The sequence below is a fragment of the Neovison vison genome, chromosome 3 (genome assembly GCF_020171115.1).
Source record: "Neovison vison isolate M4711 chromosome 3, ASM_NN_V1, whole genome shotgun sequence".
NCBI lineage: Eukaryota > Metazoa > Chordata > Mammalia > Carnivora > Mustelidae > Neogale > Neogale vison.
This window is the reverse complement of record NC_058093.1, coordinates 110,563,714-110,576,839: the sequence shown is the minus strand read 5'-3', so window position 1 is coordinate 110,576,839 and position 13,126 is coordinate 110,563,714. Positions and strand designations below refer to the sequence as shown.

Below are 13,126 nucleotides of genomic sequence, written 5' to 3'. Positions count from 1 at the left end.
CCTGGGTGGCTCAGTGGGTTAAGCCACTGCCTTCGGCTCGGGTCATGATCTCAGGGTCCTGGGATCGAGGCCCGCATCGGGCTCTCTGCTCAGCAGGGAGCCTGCTTCCTCCTCTCTCTCTCTGCCTGCCTCTCTGCCTGCTTGTGATCTCTCTCTGTCAAATAAATAAATAAAATCTTTAAAAAAAAAAAAAAGAATATGGAACCTAATAGAACCTAATATTCTATCCACACTTACCAATAACAAGGTGGCACCCTCTTGTTCCTTGATAGATCAGTGCCAAAGGAAATCACTTAAGACAGATGATTTAAATAATATTGAATCTCTTTACGTAATATCCAAAATGTCCAGGTTTTAATTGAAAACACTTGTCATATGAAGATCTAGGAGGGTCTCAACCTGAATGAGAGACAATTAAGATATAATATCTTTGTTGTGCTTGGGTGGTTCCATCAGTTAAGTGTCTGCCTTCAGCTCAAGTCGTGATCTCCAAGTCCTGGGATCATGCCCTGTGTGGGGATCCCTGCTCACTGGGTAGTCTTCTTTCTCCCTCTCCCTCGCTATCTGCCCCCACCCCCCAGCTCATGCACTCTCTCTCAAATAAATAAATGAACTCTTAAAAAAAGAGAGAGAGAGATACTATCTTCAAGATGATAGATGTTAGAATATCTGGAAAATATTGGTAGGAAGTGTCATAAAATTGTTTCAATGATCAATTATAAGTACACTTGAAATAGGAGAAGAAATAAAGAATCTCAACAAAGAAATAGTGTTGACAAAGAAATGGAAAATAATGCAAAAAAACTGATAAAAATCTTAGAACTGAAAAATGCAATAAATGCCATAAAAAATTAAATGGACAGATTTAATAAGAGAATGGAAGAGACAGACAAGAAAACTGGAAGATAGAGTAATAAAAATTATCTAATCTGAAAAAGAGAGAAAATAGACTGACTAAAAATGAACAGAGCTTCAGGGACCATAGAACATTACAAAATACTTACCATTTGTATAACTAGAGTCCTAGAAAGGGGGAAAAAAGAGGGTTGAAAATGTACTCAAGGAAAAATCACTGAAAATTCTCAGCTTTAGCAAAAGACATAAAGCTAGAGATACTAGAAGCTCAGTCCACTCAAAATAGAAGAAGAAGAAGAAGAAAACAAAACAAAACAGAACTACATCAAAACACATTATAGGGGTGTCTGGGTGGCTCAGGCATTAGGCGTCTGCCTTGGGCTGGGGTCATGATCTCAGCCCCTCATCTGGCTCCCTGCTCAGCAGGAAGCCCGCTTCTTCCTCTCCCACTCAACCTGCTTGTGTTCCCTCTCTTGCTGTGTCTCTTTCTGTCCAATAAATAGATAAAAATCTTTAAAAGACAAAACAAAACAAAACCAAAAAACACAATATAGCCAAAATTCTGAAAATCAAAGACAAAGAAACAAAATTTGAATGTAGTCAGTGAGAAATGACACATTCACAATAAAGGAATACAAATTTATGTGATAACAGATTTCTCATCAGACACCATGGAAGTCAAAAGAAAATGGCATAACAATTTTTCAGTACCAGGTGCTGGGGGTCAAAAAAAGACTGTCAACCTATATATGCAGCATAAACATACTTCAGTAATGGACAGAAATAAATTCTCAAATGAAGGGAAATTAAAATATTGTTGCCAGAAGTCCTACCCTAAAGAAATGGCTAAAGGAAGCTCTTGAACAGAAAGGAAATAATATGAGGAGAAATCTTAGACTATCAGGAAGGTATAAAAAAACATTGTAAGTAAAAATATAAGTACATACAGTAGACTGTCTTTCCTTTGAGTCTTCCAAATTGTGTCTGTGGCTGAAGGAAAAATCGTAATGTTTTCTTATATGGTTCTAAAAGTATGTTCTAAAAGTAAAAAGAATTTTAAGTAAAATACATTGCAGTTGGGGAAGGGGATAGGGATACATGGGAGTTATGAGAAAATATAAATCAAATGAATACAGAAGTGATACATTAGTACCTAATAAAGTAAACATCAAAGCAAAGGAAATTACAAGAGATGAAGGAGGAAGTTATATAATGAAAAAAGGGTCAATCCATGGAGACATTATAGGAATTGTAATTGTGTATGCAACAAAAAACAGAGCTGAAAAACATGTGCATCAACAAGTGATAAAACTGGAAGGAGAAACAGACAAATCCACAATGATTTTGATGACTTCAACACCCCTCTCTCAACAACCGAGAAGAGAACTAGGCAAAAAAAAATCAGCAAGAATATATGTTCTTTTCAAGTGTCCATGAAACATAACCAAAGTAGACTCTGTCTTGTGCATAAAATAAACTGCAACACATTAAAAAGAACTGAAATCATACAGAATGAATTCATCAACCACAGTGGAATCAAACTGGGAATCAATAATAAAGAAAAAAAGAAAATCTCCAAACACTTAAAAACAAAACAATACCCCTTTAAATAACTCATTGATCAAATAGGAAGATTCAAAGGAAGTTAAAATATATATATTGAAATAAATGAAATTGAAAACACAACACATCATGCCAAGAATAGACATATAGATCAGTAGAATGGACTACAAAACCCAGAAATACTCTACATAAATATGCTCAAGTGATTTTTGACAAACAACAAAAAAAAAAATTCAATGGCAATAAGTATAGCCTTTTAAAAAAATGGTCGTGAAAAAATTGGGCATCCATTAAAAATGAACCTTTATTTAAATCTCACAACTAACATAAAAATTAAATCAAAATAGACCATGGACATAAATATAAGTCATAGAACTACAAACACTTCAGGGAACAACATCTTCAGGATCTAGAGCTAGGTAATGAGATATTGGACTTGACACCATTCATTAAATTGAAAATCTTTTGCTTTGTGTAAGTCCCTGTTAAGAGAATGAAAAAAAATGTGCGACTGGCATACAATATTTGTAAACTGCATATCTGATGAAGAACTAATGTCTAGAATAAAGAACTCTCAAAAGTTAACATTAAAAACAATCCAATTAAAAAGGATGCAAAAGGCATATCACTAAAGAGGATCTATGGGTGGCAAAAAAAAAGCATACGATGATTAGCCATTGGGGTATAAAAATTAAAACCACAGACAGATATGATGACACAACTATAAGAATGGAAAAACTAAAAAATAATGGCAACACCAGATGCTGTAGAGGATTCAGAGATCAAGTGACTCATGATGCTGATGGGAATGTCACATGGTATAATGACTCTGGAAGACTGTTGGGCAGCATCTTATCCAATTAAACAAGTAACTACCATAAAATCCAACAATTGCATTTCTAAAAATTATTCCTAGGGTAATGTAAACTTATGTTCACATTAAAACCTGTTCAAAAATGTGTATACCATCTTTATTTAGAATAGTCCCAAACTATTCTACAACAAAGATATCCTTCAATATGTGAAAACAATATTTTCAAACAACAATATGTGAAACAACAAAGATATCCTTCAATATGTGAAAGGCTAAACAACTTGGGGTACATCCATACCAGGGAATACTGCTCTATAATAAAAAAGAACAAACTATTAACATGGGCAAGAACCTAAATGACATCAGGAAAACATGTTAAGTAAAAATAAATAAATAAATAAAATGCTGAGATGTTATGTACTATATGATTACATTTATATATCATTCTTAAAATGGCAAAATCATAGAAATGGAGAACAGTGGAGATCAGTGGTTACCAGAATGTAAGGGGAGGTGGGGATGCTGAGGGCAAGATATAAAGGCAACATGAGAGATCCTTGGGATGATGCAAATGTTCTTTATCTTGATTCTAATGATATCACCATTGGAATTATGATTTAGTACTATATACCTTTGCAAAGTTGTTGCATTTCCATCGAAAAAACTGAATAAAGGGAAATGGTATATCCCTGTATTATCTTTTGCAACTGTTTATGAATTGACACTTACCTTAAAATAAAGAGTTCAATTAAAACAGAAAAAATTACATCCATTCATAGGGATCTAAAAAATACCTGTATTTTATTAATAAATAACAAAATAAAATTGAAGAAATACTACACAATGTGATTCCATTTCTGATTAAAAGAAAAAGACAGGAAACATAGGAAATTATGTGTGCATATATTTATGTAAGTGGATACATGCCAGCCTCTAATTATTGGCATTGGCTTCTTCAGGGATAGGTTTATTAGGGAAAGGCCCATTCTTTTTATACATTTCTGTATATTACTATATACATCCATACTTTTGCAATTAGGAAAAAAAAATGTGTTAGAGCAATCAAACTTTATATTTTGGGGGAAAAGTCCAGTGGTTATAATGGAAAAAGTAAAAGTGTGTGTGTGTGTGTGTTTGTGTGTGTGTTTTGTTTTTCTCTTTGTTTTTGAAATCTCTGTGTGTAAGCAGGTGTGGGGACTCATACAGAGGGTGGCCCTTCTATTTGTGTCATCCACCTCTGATGTAATAGTTTTGATAAACCATACCGAGTCCCCTGAATTCTGTGAACCACTGTACTGTACAGAATCTACAGAATGAGGGTATCTTTCCCATTCTAAGACTAGTGAACAAATATGAATCTCAGAATTTGTGGGAAGACCTATGGGGTCTCGGGATGAAGATGACATTGAGGATGACCTCACTCATCTTTCTTCCACCAGTATCTGCTAAGAACCCCCTCGTACAAACCCATATAATTTTGTGAAAGGGTCAAGGTCACTCTCATTGGGTTGGGTGCTGCAGGACTAGGTCCAGGTTCTTTCTAGGAACACCATATAGCCATCCATCCTGCCAGCATCACGGACCATACAGTACCCGCACACACCAAGTTAGTATGTAATGTCTCCTCCAAAGAGAAAATCACGTCCAGTTCATAGTTGTCTTCTAGATTCAGGGAAGTCTTCTCTGTAGTGTTTCCCCAGTGAACCTCATAAATTTAATTACATAACACATTGCTCATTTAAAAACAAATAAAAACTAGGTGTTTAGGACCCCTGGTGTGTGCATGTATGTGCATGTGTGCATATATATTCCCCTAACATATGCATGTGTGTGCTTGTATACACACATACACATATATGCATGCGTATAAGCATTTGTTGTATATGTATACACTTACATACACATATATATTCTTTATATTTTTAAAATATTTTAGATTCTGGAGGAAAATGAACTGAATCCTTTCCATGGCCAGAATATTTTATTTCTTGTATGCTTTTTTCAAATAAAATCCATTTCATCTATTTTCATTACTTTCTGGAGATGGCCTTGTTGCAAAAGGGAAAGAGATCCAAACAAATATACACACAGCAGGAGCAGGGCAATTCTTTCTTGTTCCACACATAATTAAAAACATAATACATTTTCTATCCTGTGGCACTATCAACTTCTCTCTAGTCGTATTTAATCCCATGACCTTGAAAGGCTTCATTCATAATAGAAAAAGAGGAGGAGGGCTGCAGGGTTTGAGATCTTGTGAGTGGAAAGATTCTCCTGTTCCATACTGGAGCTCTGAAAGTGAATTAATCTTTTCAGTCTCTGAAGAAGCAGAGGATCCTTGGCTGCCCAAAGATGCTCAGAAATGAGTTTCTTTGGCAAGGGCAAAGCCTGGACCTTTGCAGTTGTGATTGACAATAAGGCAAAAAGGAAATTTGGGATAAGTGTGTTGGAGAATGGTTCAAAATCTTGAAAAATAGAATGGAAAACATGTCCTTTAGCCCTAATAGTTCTGTATGAACCAGTACATTTGTTGGGAATGTTTAAAAGGTATTGTGCAATATCAACTTTTGGCAGAAACCTATTCAAATGTTTTTCCATTAAAGCAAACACCTTTTTTTTTTTCCCTATTCTCTTGGGCTTTTATTTTATTTTTTAATTATTTTTTATTAACATATAATGTATTATTTGTTTCAGGGATACAGTTTTGTGTATCATCATTCTTACACAATTCACACCTCTCACCATTAACACATACCCTTCCCAGTGTCCATTACCCAGCCACCCTATCCCTCTCACCCCCTCCTTTTTAATGTTGAGAAAAGAAAAGAGGGAGAAAAAAAAATCACTCCTAAGTCTACCTTCCAAAAACAATATGCTATTAATATTTAAGACTATTTTCTTTCCGTATTTCTCAATTTGTATTTTCTACAGAATGATGATCACCTACCTCACATACCCTAGTTTACGACCAGTTTTCTCCATTTCCTCTATTTTATCACAGACTTTTGTTATGGTAGAGTTCATGGGGATAAGGAACTTGAGTTTGAATCTGAGTTTTAATCATACACTTTGTGCTTGACCTTGGACAAAATTTTAATTAATTGAAACTTACAGTTTCTTCATTTTATAGTGATAGTATGAATAATGCATTCTCTATAAGATTATTGGGATCAGCAAATGATAAATACCTATAATATGCTAAACACAATTCCTGGCACATAGCGGTTAGTAAATTTAGTTAAAATAATAACATAAGTTGATGTATGTATTCTGGTTTATTCTATGACTGTGTAACACTTTAGTTAAGAAAATCATATAAAATCTTTTCCCTTAAGAATGATCATTAAAATGTTATGTATCTAGGAGGAAGAGCCAGAAAAAAAAGATGTTCTGTATCACTCCCATTGTATTTGTGATTATTTCCTTAGGACAGTTTCCTTAAAGTGAGATTGCTGTTTCAGCAGTCATTCTATTTTTAATGTATCTTAATAAATGAGAATTTTGCTTTTTTGAGTTCATTAATCAGTATCTTGCATCAAAAACATACAAGCATATTTCTCACAAATGCCCTCAGGTAGACTGAATATTTATTTTTCTAAAATCAATACCATTTCATCACTGAAAATGAGGTCATTGTTTTTATCACTCTCATTTAATATTTCATAATTTTGTTACTTGATGTCATCAAATCCCATATGCATTTTTAAATTATTCTTGTTCAATTGCTCTCCTCTTATTATCAAATGTAGGTATCAATCACCATTTTACAGTCACATGTTCGAGTAATAGGAAGTACTATTTGACCAGTACTTCATGGACTTTTTAAAATTTCTTCCAGAAATTTGAAAGATTAGGAAGATTAAATATAGACATATCCATTCTTGTTTAGGTATATTATTTATGCTTGCATTGGACAGGAAAATGTGTTTATAAACAGAATCATAAATTGTTAATTTTACTTAACAAATAATTAAGTTTATTTATCAAATAATTTACCAAATAATAAAACCTGTCCAAGTTCCATACCTAAATTATGGTATTAGCAAAATACTTCAAAGCGGGGAGGGGACTCTCAAAATGCTTACTTAAATTTTAAAGGCAGAAGACTCCAAATTTTTATGCTATTTGTTTTACTTTTTAAATTCTTATAATGTTACCATTCTGTTTTCTATCTCTGTGAATTTGTTTATGCCGTTTTTTCTGCCTGCACCATACTTCCAACAAAATCCTGCTCACTGTCCAAACACAAATCCAACATCTTCCCTGTGCAGGTTCCTGTGAGCTTCTCCAAGCAGAGACAAGAGCCACACCCAATTCTATCACCGTATGTATACCTAGAACAGCATTTGCCCAGTTTTTGAATTACTGAATTTCGATTGTCATTCCCTCTGTTACACTGAGACAGTCTTGAAGGCAAGAATTGCCTCATTAATCTAAGTTATCCTAAGATATCAAATGAATGTTTGGCTTTGAAAATGTGTTTTGTAAGGCTTTATGTAGCTTCAGTTAGAGTTAGGAGGACTGAATCAGTCTCTCCAAGCATTTGGCGATAAACGGATGCCAGTCTTTCTCGTTCAGCATTTCTTCACTATATTTCCTAAGATTAGCTGTGATCACAGTTCTGTCCCCTTCTAGAGCCATCTAAGGCAAACCAGCATGTTCTCATGCTATTGCTGACCACTGTTGTGTAAATTTGTGTCATTTTTCCACTTGCCTAATAATGGTGGTGATTAAGTACAACCAAGTAACATGGAGATTTTTTACTATTCAGGGGTGGATGCTAATAGATAATCTGGGAGACCAAAGGAAGACAGCAATATCAAATATCTGCTGCTAAACTAACGTCAGAGTATCGGCAATATCAATGCTTCCATGTTTTCTGATAACACTCTTGCCAACTGCCATATGATGTCAATTGTCTCATCATGATGAGAAGGTTGGGTGAAGGTGTAGAAGCTGGGTGAGATGGAAGAGTATCACATAATGTTGCAGTTGGAAAACAATTATTAAATTATGCTAACCTATTTACTTTTTTGGTTAAGTTTAATGCAACCATGAAGTTTCCATGATTCCACTGGAAATTATGTGGCTAGTTAAAACCCTGTTTAATGAAAACCTAGAATTTTCTCTTTTACTTTATACTCTGTAGATCCCCAGGTGTTATGACTATGCAAAGATTATTCTGAGAAAGTTAACAGTTTGTTGAATGAGTGAATGAATGAAAGATCCAGGAAATTATGGTACTGCCAAAAATAGTAATTAACTGTGCATAATATGATTTAATTTTATTTCTACCTCTCTTATTATACATTTCGGATGGTATTTCTATTTCAGAACAAATATTCAATGAATGTTTTTATCTAAATAATGAAATCCTTTAGAACACTATTTGCACATTTTTAAAATCTTTTTTTCTGTTAGAAGGAAATCTCCATGAAGCCAGAAATCTATTTTTTAGCTTCCATTTCTGGGGAAGCATCCATTAAAGAACAGACACACAGTGAGAGGTCAGTTACTTACTGAGTGAGTAGACACTTAGATTCAAAAAGAAAACTGGACTCTGGACATAGGACAACAATGGATTCATCAGTGTAACAGTCATGCTTGATTTACTTGCTCAGCTGTGCTAATGGCTGCCTGCTTGACACATTACCAATCAGATTGATGGTACAACCATCTAAATTTGCACTTAAGACACCAGAATGACTACACTGATTATTCAGTGGTCCTTTGTAAGCTAAATTTCCAGAACATAGTCATTAACCCATTGTTTAACAATTTTTATTTACTTATTTATTTGAGATTGTTTCTTTTTTAATGATACAGGATATATTTTCGATTATTTTAAGATTCATTTTGATCTAAAACTGTAAATTAAAGAATTATTGATTAGATCAGTCAGGGTTCATCCAAAGAGGCAGAACCACTAAGTCAGGTATCTGAAGAAAAGATGTCAAGCAAACTCACACTCACAGTCACTGACTAATGCTGTTATTCACAAATAGTAAGGAAGGAATATTGTGGGAAAAATTAGAACCCCATGAGCATGGAAAAACCTGCCAAACTAAGTGGGATCTTTTCTGTCTCACAAAAAGCCACTTGGGCAACTTCCAACAGATTTAGTCAGTCCCACCCGATTACCCAGGAAAATTATCACTACTTAACATTAACTGTCTGCAAAATCCATTCACTTTAACACATAGATTAGCATTTGATTAAATAACAGGAGAATGTGTCCAAGACAGAGGGACGTATCAAAAAAGCCATCACATCTTTTTCTGCTAGCCCTGAAACTTCCCTTCTAGACACATCGCAGGACTGAGGACACAAGGAAGGGGATCCTGTCACCAAAAACATCCATCTCACGAAGTGTTCTCCATTCCCCACAGCAGGATGATCCCATCAAAATAGTCTCCTTGCCTGGGGAGTGTTATTTGTTCCTGCAGATTAGAGATTTCTTTTCCCCACCTAGAGGAACTAGACAGCTTAGCTCAAGGAGGCTCCTTTTATCCCTCAAAGCAGGGGTTCTCAGCTGCCAGCGTTGATCAGTGAGAGTCCCAGGGCGATGAGACGGACAAACTTAACATGAAATTTATATAGAAACGTGTAAGCCCTAATACAGCTAAAATTATTTTTTAAAAAAAGTGGGAGGAAACACTAGTTGATATCAATGTTATATAGCTACAGTAATAGTGTGTTATTAGTAGAGGGACAGATACAAAGATCAATGGAACAGAATTAACTTGTACATATGTGCTCAACTAATTTTTGGTGAAGATGCAAAAGCAATTCAATGGAGGAAATACAGTCTTTTCAACAAATGGTGCTGGAAAGGTTGGACATACATACTCAAAAAAACGATCATTTATCTAAATCTCATAACATGGGCAAAATATAACACAAAATAAATTACAGATTCAAATATAAAACAACAGCATAAAATTCTTAGAAAAGACGTAAAATAATATATTTGAAATCTATGCCAGGTAAAGAGCTCTCTAATACCACAAGTATGATCCCTAAAAGGATACATCAATAAATTAGACTTTATCAAAATTTAAAAGTGTTTGGTCTCTATATGTCTTTTTTAAAAAGAAAAAATGTAACTGAAAACAGATAAAATATTTGTTAGCCTCATATCTGACAAAAGACTCATCTATAATAGATAAAGAACACAACACTTAACAGTAAAAGCAAACAATTCAATTAGATAATGAACAAAAGACATGAGAGATGATCCTCCCAAAACTATACCCAATTGACAAAAAAGCACAAGAAACAATGTCCAACTTCATTAGTCATGAGGAAATGCAAATTAAAACCATGACGAGATAACATTACACAAAAAAAAGTTTAAAAAAGTATTAAAGACACCAAATGTATGTAGAGCATTCAGAGAAACTATACTAGTCATATACTACTGGTGGGAATGTAACAACGTATAGTCACTATGTAAAACACTTTGATCTACGTACTATAATCTAAACTTGCAAATACCACATTATAGTTACAGTTCTCTCATTATAGCCCCAAACCAAAAACAACCCCAAAGTCCTTCAACATGAATGGTTAAACAAGCTGGTATATCCATAATCCAGAATGCTGCTCTAAAATAAAACAATAGGAGTTGGGTGGCTCAGTCGTTAAGCATCTGCCTTTGGCTCAGGTCATGATCCCAGGGTCCTGGAATCCAGCCCAGCATTTGGCTCCCTGCTCAGCTGCAAGTCTGCTTCTCCCCTTCCCCACTCCCTCAGCTTGTGTTCTTTCTCCCGCTGTCTCTTTCTCTGTCAAATAAATAAATAAAATCTTTAAAAAATAATAAATAAAATAAAACAGTAAGCTATTCATATGTAAGACAACTTAGATGAATCTCCAGGTCATTATGCAGAGTGAGAAAAATATAAGTGGTTATATTTTATATAATTCCACTTATATAACATTCTTGAAATGACAAACCTTAGATAGGAACTGGTTAGTGGCCAGCAGCAGTCAGGGAAATAGGTGAGAGTGACTGCAGTAAATTTATTCAAAATAAATTTTCTAGATTTCCTCAAAATAAAAAGTTTAACAAAAAGACAATCACAGTAATCAAAATATTTTCATTTATTCTGCTAAGCTTTAACTTCTTGAGATATAAAATCATATGACAATGATTATAATTTTTTTCACAGTATTGGTTCCAATATTATAATGCACATATTTTGATTCACCAACATTTATTATGCTAATAAAAATATTCTGTATTTTCATATATACTCACTCCTTTGATCCTCCTAGAAACTCTGTGACTTAAGTATTACGTTCTTCATGTTAAAAGTGAGAATAATATATTCTCTGTGTTAGAAAAAGAAACAGACGGGAAGGAATTAGTTGATGTCATGCATCTAATTACCATCACAGATAAAAAACCTACATTTTGTGTTTTTATTTTCTTGCTTTTTTATTTAATTTAATTTTTTTCAATGTTCCAGCATTCATTGTTTATGCACCACACTCAGTGCTCCATGCAATACATGCCTTCCATAATACCCACTACCAGGCTCACCCAACGCCCCACCTCCCTCCCCTCCAAACCCCTCAGTTTGTTTCTCAAAGTCCACAGTCTTGTGTTTTAATGCTGGGTCTAAAGTTTCCTAACCATGGAAATGACCTCGTACTGGGGGAAAAAGAGCAAAAGAAAAAAAAAAAAAAAAAAAAAAAGAAGAAGAAGAAGAAGGAAGGGAGAAAAAGGTTTTACATTGCATTTTAGAGATCAATATTTTTTTTTCCTACTAAAATCTTCAGTGATGTTATAAAGGAAATAGACATTATGTTCCTTGACTTGGTATTTGGGGGAAAGGATGGTTATAACCAGTGGAGCACATAAGACATTTCTAGGGAGTGTCAGACAGTCAAGCAAGCAAACAAACAAAAGCTATTAGTTTATGAACAAAATTCCTTATTTCTACAATTTGATTCACTAAACTTCTATGCCACAGTATTCATTAGAGACATGCTGAGTATCCAGTAGTACACTATTCTCTGGGGATGTGAAAAGTAAAGAACAAAGACTTGTTTTCATGAAAGTCAGACTTTTAGGAACTATAAACATGCAGTCCTGCACAACAGACTATATAGGTAGACAGTACCCACAACAATGACCAAGCCTGAAAGTCGTATTCAAAGATACATCTGCAAGAATATTGGACATTCAGCTGTCTTCCTTGTTGGCCAAGCTAGCTTGAAACTAGAGAAAATATTGACAAGTTGGCTGAACTCCCTTGATATTTTTTAGTTAGGAAGTCAGAATGGAAATATAAAACTAGTCATGAAGAAAAGTCTAGCATCACTTAATTCTAAGGACTATAGTGTTGATGGATATGTTGGTCAGCATGGTTAAATCTTTGAGAACAAAGAGAAGTTATGTTGCTGTTCAATTTCAGTTTTAAAAAGTAACAATTTTCCAAGGTCCTTTTCTTCTTGAGAATGTTGGGTTGTAGGTCCCTGTTAATTAAACACATCTTAGGAAATCTTGCCTGTGGAAGCAGGACATAGTAAGGTAACATGAATTTATTCAAGAAGCCATAGGAATGAGGCAACCCACAGATTGATTTCAAGTGAAATTGATTTGTTTCATATCCTTAAAAATATCTAAAACTAAGAAAGCTGAGGTATGTATGAGGGATAATGCATTCAGATTGTCAAGAAACAAAGTGGTATTAGATTGTTGAAAATAAGTAACTCAAACTCCCAAAAGACACTTTATGAAATATGCAAAAAAATCCCCATTCCATATGTGATATGAATAAGGAGACAGTATGTTTTGTTGTTGCTGTTGTTGTTGTTGTTCTCAGTGATATTTGAGTCACACACATATACACACATACATTTATTGTCTAGACAGCAAAAGCCTTA

The 13,126-nt window shown here is 34.3% G+C and overlaps 1 pseudogene; it reads right to left on the bottom strand.

The window, feature by feature from the left end:
* LOC122903540 overlaps window positions 1-13,126 on the bottom strand; it is a 97,182-nt pseudogene that overhangs the window by 16,394 nt on the left and 67,662 nt on the right.